At 39.9% G+C, this 19,054-nt stretch overlaps 1 protein-coding gene and 1 pseudogene across 28 annotated transcripts in view; both read left to right on the forward strand.

Annotated features, from left to right (window-relative positions):
• Nucleotides 1-19,054, forward strand: part of LOC109553295 (mitotic spindle assembly checkpoint protein MAD2A) — a 651,283-nt gene that overhangs the window by 333,896 nt on the left and 298,333 nt on the right. The gene's annotated exons all lie outside the window — the stretch shown is intronic.
• Nucleotides 8,916-18,198, forward strand: LOC139183509 (mitotic spindle assembly checkpoint protein MAD2A-like; annotated as a pseudogene).

Consider the following 19,054-nt stretch of genomic DNA (forward strand, 5'->3'; position numbering starts at 1 on the left):
CATGTCCTGGCTATTATAAACAGTGCTGCGATGAACATTGGGGTACACGTGTCTCTTTCCCTTCTGGTTTCCTCAGTGTGTATGCCCAGCAGTGGGATTGCTGGATCATAAGGCAGTTCTGTTTCCAGTTTTTTAAGGAATCTCCACACTGTTCTCCATAGTGGCTGTACTAGTTTGCATTCCCACCAACAGTATAAGAGGGTTCCCTTTTCTCCACACCCTCTCCAGCATTTATTGCTTGTAGACTTTTGGATCGCAGCCATTCTGACTGGTGTGAAATGGTACCTCATAGTGGTTTTCATTTGCATTTCTCTGATAATGAGTGATGTTGAACATCTTTTCATGTGTTTGTTAGCCATCTGTATGTCTTCTTTGGAGAAATGTCTATTTAGTTCTTTGGCCCATATTTTGATTGGGTCATTTATTTTTCTGGAATTGAGCTGTAGGAGTTGCTTGTATATTTTTGAGATTAGTTGTTTGTCAGTTGCTTCATTTGGTATTATTTTCTCCCATTCTGAAGGCTGCCTTTTCACCTTGCTAATAGTTTCCTTTGATGTGCAGAAGCTTTTAAGTTTAATTAGGACCCATTTGTTTATTTTTGCTTTTATTTCCAATATTCTGGGAGGTGGGTCATAGAGGATCCTGCTGTGATGTATGTCAGAGAGTGTTTTGCCTATGTTCTCCTCTAGGCGTTTTATAGTTTCTGGTCTTATGTTGAGATCTTTAATCCATTTTGAGTTTATTTTTGTGTATGGTGTTAGAAAGTGTTCTAGTTTCCTTCTTTTACAAGTGGGTGACCAGATTTCCCAGCACCACTTGTTAAAGAGATTGTCTTTAATCCATTGTATATTCTTGCCTCCTTTGTCAAAGATAAGGTGTCCATATGTGCGTGGATTTATCTCTGGGCTTTCTATTTTGTTCCATTGATCTATATTTCTGTCTTTGTGCCAGTACCATACTGTCTTGATAACTGTGGCTTTGTAGTAGAGCCTGAAGTCAGGTAGGTTGATTCCTCCAGTTCCATTCTTCTTTCTCAAGCTCGCTTTGGCTATTCGAGGTTTTTTGTATTTCCATACAAATTGTGAAATTATTTGTTCTAGCTCTGTGAAGAATACCGTTGGTAGCTTGATAGGGATTGCATTGAATCTATAAATTGCTTTGGGTAGTATACTCATTTTCACTATATTGATTCTTCCAATCCATGAACATGGTATATTTCTCCATCTATTAGTGTCCTCTTTGATGTCTTTCATCAGTGTTTTATAGTTTTCTATGTATAGGTCTTTAGTTTCTCTAGGTAGATATATTCCTAAGTATTTTATTCTTTCCGTTGTAATGGTGAATGGAATTGTTTCCTTAATTTTTCTTTCTGTTTTCTCATTATTAGTGTATAGGAATGCAAGGGATTTCTGTGTGTTGATTTTGTATCCTGCAACTTTACTATAATCATTGATTAGTTCTAGTAATTTTCTGGTGGACTCTATAGGGTTTTCTATGTAGAGGATCATGTCATCTGCAAACAGTGAGAGTTTTACTTCTTCTTTCCCAATTTGGATTCCTTTTATTTCTTTTTCTGCTCTGATTGCTGTGGCCAAAACGTCCAAAACTATGTTGAATAGTAATGGTGAAAATGGGCACCCTTGTCTTGTTTCTGACTTTAGAGGGAATGCTTTCAATTTTTCAGCATTGAGGATAATGTTTGCTGTGGGTTTGTCATATATAGCTTTTATTATGTTGAGGTATGTTCCTTCTATTCCTGCTTTCTGGAGAGTTTTTATCATAAATGGATGTTGAATTTTGTCAAAGGCTTTCTCTGCATCTATTGAGATAATCGTACAGTTTTCATTTTTCAATTTGTTAATGTGGTGTATTACATTGATTGATTTGCAGATATTGAAGAATCCTTGCATCCCTGGGATAAAGCCCACTTGGTCATGGTGTATGATCTTTTTAATGTGTTGTTGGATTCTGATTGCTGGAATTTTGTTAAGGATTTTTGCATCTATGTTCATCAGTGATACTGGCCTGTAGTTTTCTTTTTTTGTGGGATCTTTGTCAGGTTTTGGTATTAGGGTGATGGTGGCCTCATAGAATGAGTTTGGAAGTTTACCTTCCTCTGCAATTTTCTGGAAGAGTTTGAGCAGGATAGGTGTTAGCTCTTCTCTAAATTTTTGGTAGAATTCAGCTGTGAAGCCGTCTGGACCTGGGCTTTTGTTTGCTGGAAGATTTTTGATTACAGTTTCAATTTCCGTGCTTGTGATGGGTCTGTTAAGATTTTCTATTTCTTCCTGGTCGAGTTTTGGAAAGTTGTACTTTTCTAAGAATTTGTCCATTTGTTCCACGTTGTCCATTTTTTGGGCATATAATTGTTGATAGTAGTCTCTTATGATCCTTTGTATTTCTGTGTTGCCTTTTGTGGTCTCTCCATTTTCGTTTCTAATTTTATTGATTTGATTTTTCTCCCTTTGTTTCTTGATGAGTCTGGCTAATGGTTTGTCAATTTTATTTATCCTTTCAAAGAACCAGCTTTTGGCTTTGTTGATTTTTGGTATGGTCTCTTCTGTTTCTTTTGCATTTATTTCTGCTCTAATTTTAAGATTTCTTTCCTTCTACTAACCCTAGGGTTCTTCATTTCTTCCTTTTCTAGTTGCTTTAGGTGTAGAGTTAGGTGATTTATTTGACTTTTTTCTTGTTTCTTGAGGTATGCCTGTATTGCTATGAACTTTCCCCTTAGGACTGCTTTTACAGTGTCCCACAGGTTTTGGGTTGTTGTGTCTTCATTTTCATTCGTTTCTATGAAAATTTTGGTTTCTTTTTTGATTTCTTCTGTGATTTGTTGGTTATTCAGCAGCGTGTTGATCAGCCTCCATATGTTGGAATTTTTAATAGTTTTTCTCCTGTAATTGAGATCTAATCTTACTGCATTGTGGTCAGAAAAGATGCTTGGAATGATTTGTTTTTTTGAATTTACCAAGGCTAGATTTATGGCCCAGGATGTGATCTATCCTGGAGAAGGTTCCATGTGTGCCTGAGAAAAAGGTGAAATTCATTGTTTTGGGATGAAATGTCCTATAGATATCAATTAGGTCTAACTGGTCTATTGTATTGTTTAACGTTTGTGTTTCCTTGTTAATTTTCTGTTTAGTTGATCTATCCATAGGTGTGAGTGGGGTATTAAAGTCTCCCACTATTATTGTGTTATTGTTAATTTCTCCTTTCATACTTGTTAGCATTTGTCTTACATACTGTGGTGCGCCCGTGTTGGGTGCATATATAATTGTTATATCTTCTTCTTGGATTGATCCTTTGATCATTATGTAGTGACCATCTTTGTCTCTTTTCACAGCCTTTGTTTTAAAGTCTATTTTATCTGATATGAGAATTGCTACTCCTGCTTTCTTGTGGTCCCTATTTGCATGGAAAATCTTTTTCCAGCCCTTCACTTTGTCTGTATGTGTCCCCTGTTTTGAGGTGGGTCTCTTGTAAACAACATATGTAGGGGTCTTGTTTTTGTATCCATTCAGCCAGTCTTTGTCTTTTGGTCGGGGCATTCAACCCATTTACGTTTAAGGTAATTACTGATAAGTATGATCCCGTTGCCATTTACTTTATTGTTTTGGGTTCGAATTTATACACCGTTTTTGTGTTTCCTGTCTAGAGAATATCCTTTAGTATTTGTTGGAGAGCTGGTTTGGTGGTGCAGAATTCTCTCAGCTTTTGCTTGTCTGAAAAGCTTTTGATTTCTCCTTCATACTTGAATGAGATCCTTGCTGGGTACAATAATCTGGGCTGTAGGTTATTTTCTTTCATCATTTTAAGTATGTCTTGCCATTCCCTCCTGGCTTGAATAGTTTCTACTGAAAGATCAGCTGTTATCCTTATGGGAATTCCCTTGTGTGTTATTTGTTGTTTTTCCCTTGCTACTTTTAATATTTGTTCTTTGTGTTTGATCTTTGTTAATTTGATTAATTATGTTAATGTGTCTTGGGGTGTTTCGCCTTGGGTTTATCCTGTTTGGGACTCTCTGGGTTTCTTGGACTTGGGTGATTATTTCCTTCCCCATTTTAGGGAAGTTTTCCACTATTATCTCCTCAAGTATTTTCTCATGGTCTTTCTTTTTGTCTTCTTCTTCTGGACCCCTAGGATTCGAATGTTGTAGCGTTTAATATTGTCCTGGAGGTCTCTGAGATTGTCCTCATTTCTTTTAATTCGTTTTTCTTTTATCCTCTCTGATTCATTTATTTCTGCCATTCTATCTTCTAATTCACTAATCCTATCTTCTGCCTCTGTTATTCTATTTGTTGCCTCCAGAGTGTTTTTAATTTCATTTATTGCATTATTCATTATATATTGACTCTTTTTTATTTCTTCTAGGTCCTTGTTAAACCTTTCTTGCATCTTCTCAATCCTTGTCTCCAGGCTATTTATCTGTGATTCCATTTTGATTTCAAGATTTTGGATCAATTTCACTATCCTTATTCGGAATTCTTTATCAGGTAGATTCCCTATCTCTTCCTCTTTTGTTTGGTTTGGTGGTCATTTATCCTGTTCCTTTACCTGTTGGGTATTCCTCTGTCTCTTCATCTTGTTTAAAGTGCTGATTTTGGGGTGTCCTTTCTGTATTCTGGCAGTTTGTGGAGTTCTCTTTATTGTGGCGTTTCCTCGCTGTGTGTGGGTTTGTACAGGTGGCTTGTCAAGGTTTCCTGGTTAGGGAAGCTTGTGTCGGTGTTCTGGTGGGTGGAGCTGTATTTCTTCTCTCTGGAGTGCAATGAAGTGTCCAGTAATGAGTTATGAGATGTCTATATTTTTGGGGCGACTTTGGGCAGCCTGTATCTTGAAGCTCAGGGCTGTGTTCCTTTGTTGCTGGAGAATTTGCTTGGTATGTCTTGCCCTGGAACTTGTTGGCCTTTGTGTGGTGCTTGGTTTCAGTGTCGGTATGGAGGCGTTTGATGAGCTCCTGTCAATTAATGTTCCTTGAAGTCAGGAGTTCCCTGGAGTCAGGGTTAGGACTTAAGCCTCCTGCTTCCAGTTATTGGTCTTATTTTTACAGTAGTTTCAAAACTTCTCCTTCTATACAGCACCATTGATAAAACATCTACGTTAAAGATGAACAGTTTCTCTACTGTGAGGGTCACCCAGAGAGGTTCACAGCGTTACATGGAGAAGAGAAGAGGGAGGAGGGAGTTAGAGGTGACCCGAATGAGATGAGGTGGAATCAATAGTGGAGTGAGTGGACTAGCCAATAATCACTTCCTTATGTGCACTCCACAACTGGACCGCTCATAGATGTTCACAGAGTTATACAGAGAAGAGAAGACGGAGGAAGGAGATAGAGGTGGCCAGAAGGATAAAAGGGGAGAATGAAAAGGAGGGAGACAGATCCAGCCAGTAATCAGTTCCCTATGTGTTCTCCATGGTCTGGAACACACAGAAATTCACAGAGTTGAGTAGAGTAGAGAGGGGTTAGGGAGGAGACACAGGCGACCTGGTGGAGAATAAGGAGAGTCCAAAAGAAGAGAGAGCAGTTAAACCAGTAATCTCATTCCCTAGTGAAAAATGGGTACTGAAGATTGGGTTCTTAAAGGTACAAAATTGGTAACAAATACATAAAAGCAAAAATTAAAAATCTAGAGTAGAGTTTGGAATTTTAAAAATATGATGTTAAAGAAAAGAAGAAGGAAAAGAGAGAAAAAACGAAGAAAAACAAACAAGGTCGCAAAAATTATAAAGAAAATATAGGTACAAAATTGATAACTAATACCAAAAAGCAAAAGTTAAAAATCTAGAGTAGAGTTTGGAATTTCAAAAATACAATGTTAAAAAAAGAAGAAGAAAAAGACAGACAGAAAACAAAAACATAAACAAAAACAAACAATGTCACAAAAATTATAAAGAAAATACAGGTACAAAATTGATATCAAATACCAAAAAGCATAAATTAAAAATCTAGAGTAGAGTTTGGAATTTCAGATATACAATGTTATATAAAAGAAGAAGAGAAAGAAACAGAAAAAAAAAAAAAGTCACAGAAATTATAAAAAAACTATAGGTACAAAATTGATAACAGATACCAAAAAGCTAAAATTAGAAATCTAGAGTAGAGTTTGGAATTTCAAAAATACAATGTTAAAGAAAAGAAGAAGGGGGGAAAAAAGGGTCAAAAAATTATTAAAAATATATATATGAAGTTTGCTGAAGAAAAGAAAAAAAAATAGGGTCTTTTTTTTTTTTTGCAAAGTAATAGGTTATAGAAGTGAAAATTAAAGGAATAATAGAGGACTTAAAAATTTTTTTAAAAATTAAAAAAGAAAGAAAGAAAGGATGATTGTAAATATAGTAAAAATATATCAAGGACTTTCTCTGGTTTTGTTGTGAGTATTATGGGTTCAGCTCATTTTTGGCTAGTTCCTTGGTCCGACTTTAATTTCTCAAGATCTATAGGCCCCTTCCTATGTAGTCGGTAGTAACCACAGGGTTTTAATCTATTGCCTGTAGCTTCCAAGGCGGTTCCCTCTGTTATAGCTTTTTCTGTTTGCTGGACTCTTCGGTGTCTGGTTTCCGCCCTGACACAAAGGGGACGGTAGAGGACACTTTTTTTTTTTTTTTTTCTTTTTAGGCTCACTTGTTCAGTCGCGCTGTGGGGAGGGAGGGAGGGATGCTGCAAACAAGTAACACTGGCGTGTGCTCACAGTGCCTCAGCCACACTGGGTCTGCCCCCGCTCACGGCACGTGAAGCCTTCCTGCCCACACTGCTCAGACTCTAGGTTGTTCCACTGGGAACCATCCGTGGTCGGCCCTGGGCTGCCTGCACCTCCCAGGTCCAAGCCACTCAGGTTCAGGCACTCGGGTAGTCCTCAGAGGCACAGACTCGGTTGGGCCTGCATTTTGTGCCCTTCCCAGGTCCGAGCAGCTCAGGTGATGAGGTGTTTGGTGAGCGCGATTGCTGCGACTTACCGCCTCCCTGCCGCTCGGTTATCTAGGTGTACAACCGGCACACCTTCTCAGGGAGATGTTGACCATCCAGACCCCCAAGAAGTTTTAGTTAGCAAAGAAGCCTGCTTACAGTTGTATAGATAATGTCTCTCTGGGGCTGCGATTGCCCCCTTCTGGCTCTGGCTGCATGTCACCGGAGGGGGAAGGTCTGCAGCAGGCTATCTCTGTTCAGTCCTTTGTTCGGTGCTCGGGCCTGGCGGTGTCTTAGGTTAGGGCTGGCTTTTCGCGTGATAGATATCCCACAGTCTGGTTTGCTAACCCAGATTATTTTGCTCAGATAGTGCTCAGGGTATTCAGACCAGGTCCTTACTCTAAGCGATGCAGCCCGCGCCGTGCCTCCCTGCCCAGCCCCCGCTTGCTAATGGCGTGTGCAGGTGTCTGCGCTGCTTCTCCGCTGGGGGAGTTACCGTAGGGCTCGCAATCTGCGAGTTCTAATTGTTTATTTTTTGTCCCTGTTATGTTGCCCTCTGTGCTTCCAAAGCTCGGCACAGATTCAGCAGTGAGAAGGTTTCCTGATGTTTGGAAACTTCTCTCTTTTTAAGACTCCCTTCCCGGGACGGAACTCCGTCCCTCCCTCTTTTGTCTCTTTTTTTGTCTTTTATATTTTTTCCTACCTCCTTTCGAGGAGTTGGGTTGCTTTTCTGGGTGCCTGATGTCCTCTGCCGGCATTCAGAAGTTGTTTTGTGGAATTTACTTGGCTTTTAAATGCTCTTTTGATGAATTTGTGGGGGACAAAGTGTTCTCCCCGTCCTACTCCTCCATCTTGGCTCCTCTTCTTGACATGACATTAGTAGTGCACTATCTGCTTAATTGGGTTTCCCTGGTGGCTCAGTGGTAAAGAATCCGCCTGCCAATGCAGGAGAAGCCGGTTTGATTCTTGGGTGGGGGAAGACCCCCTGGAGGAGGAGGAAATGGAAACCTAATCCAGTATTATTGCGGGGAGAACCCCATGGACACAAGAGCCTGGCAGGCTACAAGTCCATGAGGTCGCAAAAGAGGCAGACACCACTTAGCGACTAAACAACATCTGCTTAATACTTCTCACAGAAACATTAAAAGCCACTGGATTTGAGTCAAAATTCACCGAGAAGCTCTTCGGTGTTGACGAGCCTTTTTGGTAAGAGGACTTTATTCCCTGACCATCTGTCTAGGGGTGGTGGGGTACACAGAGTAGAGCCTGGACTATCAGACGCAGATTTTTGCTGCCCCCAGGCTCCGCCTAGCAGCGGGGTCAGGGGTAGACGCGAGCTGAGCCAGGATGAGGGAAAGAAAAAGGGACTCCGTTCGTCCCTTTCATCCCTAGCCCAATTTCTCAGGAAAACACCACGCCGGCACAGTAATATCTCTAAAACCTTGTCTGTGGCACGCAGCTGCTTTGAAAGAAACTGAAATGTTAGGCACTCAGTCGCGTCCGACTCTTTGTGACCCCATCGGCTGCAGCCTGCCAGGCTCCTCTGCCCATGAAATTCCCCGGGGAAGAATCCTGAAGTGCTTTGCCATTCCCTTCTCCCGGGAATCCTCCCAACCTAGGGATCGTGCATTGCAGGTCTCCGGCATTGCACAGTCCTCACCGTCTGAGCCAGTGGGGAAGCAAACTCCCAGAGCACCTACTTCCGACCGCTGACTAAGGATCACTGGGGCTACTCAGGGTGGCGGACAGTTCATAAAACTTTCACAGAATCTCTCAAACTCGGGGATTGTGCTCCTAGGTCGCTCTGTCCGCAGACCCAGAGAGCAGCCACTAAAACCTGGACCTACCGTCTTCCCCTCTAGCCGCCAGCCCGCCAATAACTACAGCAGGAACCCGGCCAGGTGTCACCACCCGGGAACGGCGCCGCCACGCCTCTCCACTGCGCCTGCGCGAACCGCCACTCCCGCAGGGGCCGAGAGAACCTGCAGGACACGGCCGCGCAGGGCGGGGTCTAGAGGCACTTCGCGCCTGCGCAAAGGACACGACGGGAGGGGTCTAGACGCGCTCCGCGCCTGCGCAAAGGGCGCGACGGCGTCCTGCGTCGTTCCTTTTGAAACGAGTGGCGGGGAACTGCTCCGGAAGCCCCTGGCGTCGCTGTCTGCTGGGTGGAAACGTGTACCGTCATCCGTGGGCCTGGCCATGGCGCTGCAGCTCTCCCGGGAGCAAGGCATCACCTTGCGCGGGAGCGCCGAGATCGTGGCCGAGTTCTTCTGTAAGTTCTCCTCGCGCGAGGCGGAGGGCGGGGAGAGCCGAGCGCAGGCCGCCCGCAGGCCCGCGGCTCGGCCGGAGCGGCCCCGAATCCCGGCCCTTGTACCGCGGCCTCCGGTGCCGGCAGGAGGGATCAGGAAGTGGGGCGGCGGGCGCCGCCTCCGCTCGTGTTGCTTCCGGCAGAGGAGGCGGCCCGGGCGCTGCAGGGGCCCGCCTTGCGGGGGGGCCCCTTTGCGGGAGCGTTTCTTTCCAATGCAGAGCTCCTCCCACACCCCCCGCCCCCAACGGCGAGTGGCCTCGCGGGTGGACCGTGACGGGCTAGACTTCGGGAAGAGCTGTTCTGAGCTCGGCCAGGTGTACTTGCTGACAGAACCTGGCAAGACTGGTGAGGATAAGAGGAGGAAAGAGAGACGGGGAGAGGCCTGCCTGGGCTTGGTACCCATCTGTCAGTTGCCTGTTTTGACACCCTCTAATCATAAAATAGGCATTTGGACTTGTTTTACAATGAAATGGAATTTGGCATTGGTAGATTAGTGCAGTTTGGCATTTTCCTTCTGTTGCCACATAAATGCAGCTATCACTTAGACGCAAGATTTTAAGGATTTTTTTTTAATGCCACTTTGTACCTACTCGGCTTTCAGCAAAACACAAACACGTGTTTAGACATTTATAACTTTACACTATTAATGAAACCATAGCCCCATCTACATATGCTTTATTTTCCCTGAAGTTACAACGTGATGATGACTTTAATATTTATGTTTTCAGCATTTGGCATCAACAGTATTTTATATCAGCGTGGCTTATATCCATCGGAAACCTTTACTCGGGTGCAGAAATATGGACTCACCTTGCTTGTAACTACTGATCCTGAGCTCATAAAATACCTAAATAATGTGGATCAACTAAAAGGTATTTTATTGTTGGACACAGTTTTGAGTTTTGCAGGCCTTAATGTTAATAGGATCCTCGGGCTTCCCAGGTGACTCAGTGGTAAAGAATCCACCTGCCAATGTAGGAGACACAGAAGACCCAGGTTCCATCCTGAGTCTGGAAGATCCCCTTGAAGAGGAAATGCCAACTCACTCCAGTATTCTTGTCAGGATAATCCCCTGGACAGAGGAGCCGGGCAGGTTACAGTCCATTGGGTTGTAAAGAGTTGGATACCAGCACACCTACGATCCACATTTTCTAGTTTCTTGGCGGTCATTTTTCAGCTCTGTACAGGGTAGTGTAAACCGCACTACCATCTCTGATACAGTTTGGGAGGGAAGCAAATAACATACAAATTGAAAGAATTCCCACCCTTCCTCCACTTTTGAGTAGGCTGAATATTTTAAGGTTCGGCATCTGATATGACTTAACAAAACAATCTCCATCAACTCCTTCGGGGATGATAGAACACATTGGAGTTTTATGTAATTATGATGGCATTCGTTATCTGAGAAAAATCCACTGCATATATTTTTTGTAGCTGCTTGGAGTCTAAAGCCATCATTATATATATTAAGATGAAGGAACTAAAATCAGATTCAACTTAGGGAACTAAACTTTAAGAAGAAGGAACTACTAAATAACAGCACTCATTGGAATTTTCTTATTTTTCACCTGTTTCCATTTGTCTTTTTTTTTTTTTTAATCATGCCTGTGAGTCAGTAAGCCTTTTCTGTCTGCACACTCATTTTCTTCTTTTAGCTCAAGGAGTTGCAGTATTGTTGGATCAGTATGCTCCATCTATTCCTTTTATTTCTAGAATGTCTACTAGTTTCTTTTTCATATTTCTCTCCACTTAGGATTCTCATTTCTAATTTCTCTGTGTTGTAAGATGTTTCTCCCTTTCTGCTCATTAGATCTTCCAAAATACTAGTTCTAAAAATACTACAGCCGCATTTTTTTTTTTTTTTACTTTAAAATTCCTGAATCACTTTTGTTGTTTCAACTAGCTTCATTTTCAGATTACATCATTGCGTTTTCATTAACTTCAGAGCTAAGCCACCCATAGTCATTCCTACGGCTGCACTCAGATTGTTTGCTATGGAACCTCTAGGCAACTATGGATGTATATCTTCATCTTAATCTGAAGAAGTAGCAAGCCAGCCTTGCCTAAGTTACTGGTTTTTGGTTTGTGTCCTTTGAGACCAATAACATTTCTTGTCAGATGTATCTACACTTTCCTACTTAATTTCTCCCTTTTAGTTAAAATGGAGGAAATGCTTTACAGGCAAACTATTCAGTCTTTTAAATTCCACTTCTCTAGCCTTAGGAACTTTACCCTATTTCCTCTCTCTCTTTTTTTTTTTTTTTAATTAAAAAAAAATTATACATGTGTTCCCCATCCTGAACCCTCCTCCCTCCTCCCTCCCCATCCCATCCCTCTGGGTCGTCCCAGTGCACCAGCCCCAAGCATCCAGCATCGTGCATTGAACCTGGACTGGTATCTCGTTTCATACATGACATTTCACATGTTTCAATGCCATTCTCCCAAATCTTGCCACCCTCTCCCTCTCCCACAGAGTCCATAAGCCTGTTCTATACATCAGTGTCTCTTTTGCTGTCTCGTATACAGGGTTATCGTTACCATCTTTCTAAATTCCATATATATGTGTTAGTATACTGTATTGGTGTTTGTCCTTCTGGCTTACTTCACTCTGTATAATAGGCTCCAGTTTCATCCACCTCATTAGAACTGATTCAAATGTATTCTTTTTAATGGCTGAGTAATACTCCATTGTGTATATGTACCACTGCTTTCTTATCCATTCATCTGCTGATGGACATCTAGGTTGCTTCCATGTCCTGGCTATTATAAACAGTGCTGCGATGAACATTGGGGTACACGTGTCTCTTTCCCTTCTGGTTTCCTCAGTGTGTATGCCCAGCAGTGGGATTGCTGGATCATAAGGCAGTTCTATTTCCAGTTTTTTAAGGAATCTCCACACTGTTCTCCATAGTGGCTGTACTAGTTTGCATTCCCACCAACAGTGTAAGAGGGTTCCTTTTTCTCCACACCCTCTCCAGCATTTATTATTTGTAGGCTTTTGGATCGCAGCCATTCTGACTGGTGTGAAATGGTATCTCATAGTGGTTTTGATTTGCATTTCTCTGATAATGAGTGATGTTGAACATCTTTTCATGTGTTTGTTAGCCATCTGTATGTCTTCTTGGGAGAAATGTCTATTTAGATCTTTGGCCCATTTTTTGATTGGGTCATTTATTTTTCTGGAGTTTAGCTGGAGGAGTTGCTTGTATATTTTTGAGATTAGTTGTTTGTCGGTTGCTTCATTTGGTATTATTTTCTCCCATTCTGAAGGCTGTCTTTTCACCTTGCTAATAGTTTCCTTTGATGTGCAGAAGCTTTTAAGTTTAATTAGGTCCCATTTGTTTATTTTTGCTTTTATTTCCAATATTCTGGGAGGTGGGTCATAGAGGATCCTGCTGTGATGTATGTCAGAGAGTGTTAAGTTACCAACAGTATTCTTCACAGAGCTAGAACAAATAATTTCACAATTTGTATGGAAATACAAAAAACCTCGAATAGCCAAAGCGATCTTGAGAAAGAAAAATGGAACTGGAGGAATCAACCTACCTGACTTCAGGCTCTACTACAAAGCCACAGTTATCAAGACAGTATGGTACTGGCACAAAGACAGAAATATAGATCAATGGAACAAAATAGAAAGCCCAGAGATAAATCCACGCACATATGGACACCTTATCTTTGACAAAGGAGGCAAGAATATACAATGGATTAAAGACAATCTCTTTAACAAGTGGTGCTGGGAAATCTGGTCACCCACTTGTAAAAGAATGAAACTAGAACACTTTCTAACACCATATACAAAAATAAACTCAAAATGGATTAAAGATCTCAACGTAAGACCAGAAACTATAAAACTCCTAGAGGAGAACACAGGCAAAACACTCTCTATTTCCTCTCTCTTATGTTGTCAATTTCTTTGTTTCCATTTGGATTTTTCCCATTGGTTTCATTTCCATTTTTAAGAGAGAAAAAAATCACCAACTTCCCCATATCTTCAAATTACCACTCAATCTCTTTTTCACAGGTAAGCTGATAAAAGTTGTTCACATATGCCAGGAGTGAGCAAGGCCAACAGGCCAGATCCAGCAAGTGGCTTATTTTGTACTGCTTGCAAGCTAAGAATATTGCATTTTAAAGAAGACTATGCTACGTAGGTGACCCAAAGCCTTCAATATTTCTAAAATATTTTCTATCTCTTTAAAAAAAAAAAACCTGCTGATTCCTGAATAAAATATTCTCAGTTTCTAAGATTGAGGGCTCAGTCTGAGGCCCTCTTAACAGTAATCTCTCTCTAGTTGACCTCTTACATGTACATACATAATTCTAGTAACAACTTTTGTATCTGACTCATGAACCAATATGTAACCAAAGCCTCTCCTAACTCTTGGCTCATATATTGAGTGACTCCCTTAATGTCTTTATGCAGCTATATAATATACCGCTTCACACTCGGTGTATTAAAAACTGAATTTAGGATCATCTCCATTTCAGTTCTCTTTCCTCTTGGTGACTGGATCAACCATCTGATTACTGATATAATCAGAAACTTGGGAGCTATCCCTGATTCATTCCTCTTCCTTACCCTGAAGTAATCCCATAAATCTTAGCAGTTTTAACCATGAAATCTCTTGAATCTATCTACTGCTCCATCTCTACCAGTATATCTTTCTCTAAGTCTTTATTCGCTCTTGCTTGAGTTATTCATGAATTAGTGCCCTAGATCCCCTGTTTACTTCCAGTTTACTTTCTACATCACATCCAGAAGGATAGTTTTCAAATACAACTTGAGTCACATCATACTCTGCTTCAAACACAGTAATGACCTCCTTAGTTCTTATAGTGTAACATCTTTAATTTGGCACTCATGACCTTGTGTGGTCCGGCCCATTATTCTTGTCAGACCAGCCTTGTTCATCCTCCCTTTCTTAAATTGCAGTTGTATTGGCCTCCTTTCAGTCCTCTGATCCAGTGCTCTGTTTTGAGTCCAAGACCTATAGCTTTAGCAGGGAGATCCCACGTGCCACAACTAAAACCTCACACCGCCAACATAAATCCATCATTTCATATTTTAAAACCTATACCCTCTTCCCTGTTTTGCATATGTATATTGTTGTCTCTTAGAACAAAACTCAAACCCCACTCAGTCAGAATTTCCTATTCTCTGCTTTAATTGTAGTATATGTTGCACCATCATAGGTAACCACTATTATGTCATAGAAAACTGCAGCATCATAGCAGTTACAGCAGTTATAATTTCACATTTATTGTTGTAATTAGCTTAATGACATCTCCTTCACCCTTCCTTTGGATTAGGATGGAAGTACCTCGTGTTCACTGTCTTAGCACCCAGTGCTATACCTGGCACAAATACTGAGAAATTGAAATTGGGAGCTAGGCCATTGATGGGGCAAATTTTCTGCACAATTTGGAGGAGAACCAAAATAGCAGTGGGAGAAATTATTTTGCTGAGGATAGGAAGTTCATTGTGAGAGGAGAGTTGCTTTGTAATGCAGTAAACTAAAAGAGATGCCTTGTTTTGTGTATTGCAGAATAGTTATACAAGTGTTCAGTTCAGAAACTGGTGGTAGTCATCTCAAACATTGAAAGTGGAGAGGTCCTTGAAAGATGGCAGTTTGATATTGAGTTCATAAGATGTAAAAGATGATAGGTAAGTAGGAATTACTTCCATTTTCATATGTTTTAAAATTTATTTTCTTTACCAAATGAGTTCTAATTATATTGAACAAGTTTCATATAGAGTACAATTTTTTTCTAGGATGTTTATTTTTTTAAATATAAATTAATTTATTTTAATTGGAGGCTAATTACTTTACTATTGTATACAATACAATAGTAAAGTAATTACTGTATTGTATTGGTTTTGCCATACATCAACATGAATCCTCCATGGGTGCACACATGTTCCCCATCCTGAACCCCCCTCCCACCATCCCTCTGGGTCATCCCAGTGCACCAGCCCCGAGCATCCTGTATCCTGCATCGAACCTGGACTGGTGATTTGTTTCTTATATGATATTATACATGTTTCAATGCCATTCTCCCAAATCATCCCACCCTCTCCCTCTCCCGCAGAGTCCAAAAGACTGTTCTATACACCTGTGTCTCTTTTGCTGTCTCGCATACAGGGTTATCGTTACCATCTTCCTAATTCCATATATATGCGTTAGTATACGGTATTGGTGTTTTTCTGGCTTACTTCACTCTGTATAATAGGCTCCAGTTTCATCCACCTCGTTAGAACTGATTCAAATGTATTCTTTTTAATGGCTGCTGCTGCTAATTCGCGTCAGTCGTGTCCAACTCTGTGCGACCCCACAGACGGCAGCCCACCAGGCTCCCCCGTCCCTGGGATTCTCCAGGCAAGAACACTGGAGTGGGTTGCCATTTCCTTCTCCAATGCATGAAAGTGAAAAGTGAAAGTGAAGTCGCTCAGTCGTGTCCGACTCTTAGTGACCCCATGGACTGTAGCCTACCAGGCTCCTCCATCCATGGGATTTCCCAGGCAAGAGTACTGGAGTGGGGTGCCATTGCTAGGATGTTTCATTTGATCCTTAGTCTCCTGTGGCAAAGAACAGTTCACTGTCTTATATAAGACAATGAACTTTTAACATAATTGCCTATAGAGTAAATTGGTGAATTTCACCCTTCAGTGTTTATGGTAGTATGTACCTGGTGGCCCGTTTAGTGAATTGTTTAAAGGAACTTTTAACCATCAGGGGTTATCCTAGATTCCCCAAGCCTAAGATTCAGCTCTATTGTATTTCATTGAATGCCCTAAATTTTCTAAGACACTTCATAAAAAAGTTTCCAGACCACGTGAATGGGAAATGCTTATATGATCATGTCTAGCATTGTCCTAGGCTTGCTTACTGGTAAATTCAGAATCATTTTTCATAATGAAATGTAGTTTGCTTCTGAAGCCTTTGGTTTATTTTAGGAAATTTTTAACTTATAAAAATAATTTGATATTTAATGTAATTTCTTATTTGAGGCAGTAGGGAATTAAGCATTACGAAAAATGTACCAACAAAATATTTTAGATATTATTTTCATTTTTTGAAAGGTGCTGTAGTTTTCCTAACTTGAAGCACTTGGCCAGTTTTCTGATTACCTGATACCAAATAACCTGATTTTAAGACCACCCCTAGAAAATGACTGGAATGATAAATGAAATAATAAAAATGCATATGCCTCTTGTGGTATATAGACCCTAATGATATACTTATAACTTACAAAAAAAAAATCCATTTTAATGTATTAATTATTTGATCTTGGAAACATTTGATCAGTCTTACCAGTGTTTTAAATAATTTGTTAACACTTAAATTGATTTGGTTTCTTCAATAGTGCACCCAGAGAAAAGTTTCAGAAAGCTATCCAAGATGAAATCTGTTCAGTGGTCAGACAGATCACAGCTACAGTAACATTTCTGCCACTGTTGGAAGTTTCTTGTAAGTATTATACAACTTCACATTGACTTAAAATTTGTCAGGGAAAAGACTAAGCTACTATTTTAAGAATAAGCCCTTTATTAATTTTTTCTTAATTATTAATATTACATAGTAAAAATGAAAAACCCATTATAAAGCAGAAGTAGTGTTATATGCATTCTAGAAATTTGGAAATTCTGAAAAGGAAAGGAATCAAAGTATTCCACAGTATTCATTCTTGAATGTCTTAATGTAATCCCATTCGTTATCTTAATTTTTTATGTATATTTTTAAGGCTAGCCATAACTGTCTTGCTTTTCTACCTTATCAGATATTTCCCGAATGCCTACTATATGCGAGACACTGCTCTAGGCCCCAGGCTACATCAGTCATAGAGCCCAGATGTTAGCTTTCCTTCAGGTTGCCTTTATGCTGTCCTGTGTGATTGACTCCATACTTTCTGCAGATAATGGTTTTCTCTTTAAAAAAAAAAAAAAAGCAAACTTGAAGTTTTCATAAGATAAAGCAAAAGGAGTACAATATTTTCTGTAATACAGTAACTTTCTGTGGAGAAAAAGCAATTGACTAGTCATTACAGACCAGGCTAAACTATCTTTTCTAATACCGTGGGTGGTTCAAAATGTGAGAGAGACAAGGACGGTTCTTCTACTTTGGAAAAAAATAATGTACTTTAATGATTTTATCTCCAATTTAGGTTCATTTGATCTCCTTATTTGTACAGACAAAGATCTGGTTGTACCTGAAAAATGGGAAGAGTCGGGACCACAGTTCATTACCAATTCTGAGGAAGTTCGTCTTCGTTCATTTACTACTACAATTCACAAAGTAAATAGCGTGGTAGCCTACACAATTCCTGTCAATGACTGAGGATGAGATATGGACAATAACGTACTTGTAACTCTCAAATGTGGTTTTCCTACCAGATCAACTGTAGTTGGTATGTTTTATTTCATTGGTTAATTTTTAGATGAGGAAAACTTAACATGATACTTAACTGAATCTGTGCAAAATTGTTCCATTTTTGGTACCTATCTGACTTTCCAGAGGGTTGACATAAGTTACTGCACAGATTGCATCAGTACTGCAGTGTTACTTCCTTTGGAGGTAGTAACCATAGGTGGAAAAACTTTTGCTAAATGCCTTTCTAAATCAGACTTTTGGTCAAGTAGCTTGACTCAGAATGTAGAGAAATATTTAAATATGAAATAGAACAAAAGAAATATGAATATTCAGAATCTTCATTTACATCCTGAAAGTAACTAATGATAGTCCATAAGTAGTGACATATTTCTCCTATTGCATTCTCTTGTCATTTATTTCATTTGTATAGTTTCTGTATTGAAAAAATGTCCAATTATTTGAGTTTAATTTATGTAACTTGAGTCTATAAAGCTGTGGATATTCCCACTTTTCAAATTGTTGTGATACAGAACTCTTAAGAATGTCTTTTATGTTTTATAAAATCAAGCTTTAAATGGCAATGATGAAATAAAGTTAAATGTGTATGTTTTAAATTTGTATTAAATCTTTTATATTGGTGTATTGATACAGTTACGTAGTTATTATGGATTCAGTACGGCATATTATTTCTTGTGCCTACTATATTGTAGGGAGGGCCTAAGGATACAAAGTAGAGTAAGTCTTGAGGTACTTACAATTTATTGGACAAACTTTTATGAAACCTCCTTCACCCTATAACAGTAGATTTAAAATCAACATTGTTCTTTATGTAAAATGATAAATGTCACTTGGAATTAATTGAGTTTAGCAAATGTTAGATTGTATACAACCTTTCTGTGCTCTTAGGTTTATTATCAGTGACCCTTGAACAACATGGGGGTTGGAACACTGACCCTCTAAGCAATTGAAAATCCCAGTAAAACTTATAGCCAGCCCTTCATATCTGTGGTCACCCCAAACCCATGGATTCAACCAACCATGGGTCATGTGGTACTATAGTATTTACTATTGAAAAATAGCCAAATATAAGTGGACCTGCACAATTCAAAGTGTTGTTCAAAGGTCAGCTGTATACTTAAACATTATGTTTATTCCTCTGCCTGTGCCTTCATTAATACTCTCATCAGGTATGTTCTTTCAGTTCCCACCTATTTTTCCAGAGTCAGTTTAAGGCAAACTTACAAAAATTGCTTTCTAATCTCTATACTAAATCTTAGCTCATTTTGTAATAATTCATTTTTTTAAGTATGTAGTAGCAGACACTGTTTTAAGATCTTTATATGTATTCATTCAACCTCCACTGTTAAGTAAATATACATAATCTGTATCCATTCATTCAAAAATTACATAATGAGCATCTATTACTGTGCAGAAAAAGAATACTGCATGCCAAGTATTACGAAGAATGAA

This window comes from Bos indicus, chromosome 6 (genome assembly GCF_029378745.1).
Source record: "Bos indicus isolate NIAB-ARS_2022 breed Sahiwal x Tharparkar chromosome 6, NIAB-ARS_B.indTharparkar_mat_pri_1.0, whole genome shotgun sequence".
Classification (NCBI taxonomy): Eukaryota; Metazoa; Chordata; class Mammalia; order Artiodactyla; family Bovidae; genus Bos; species Bos indicus.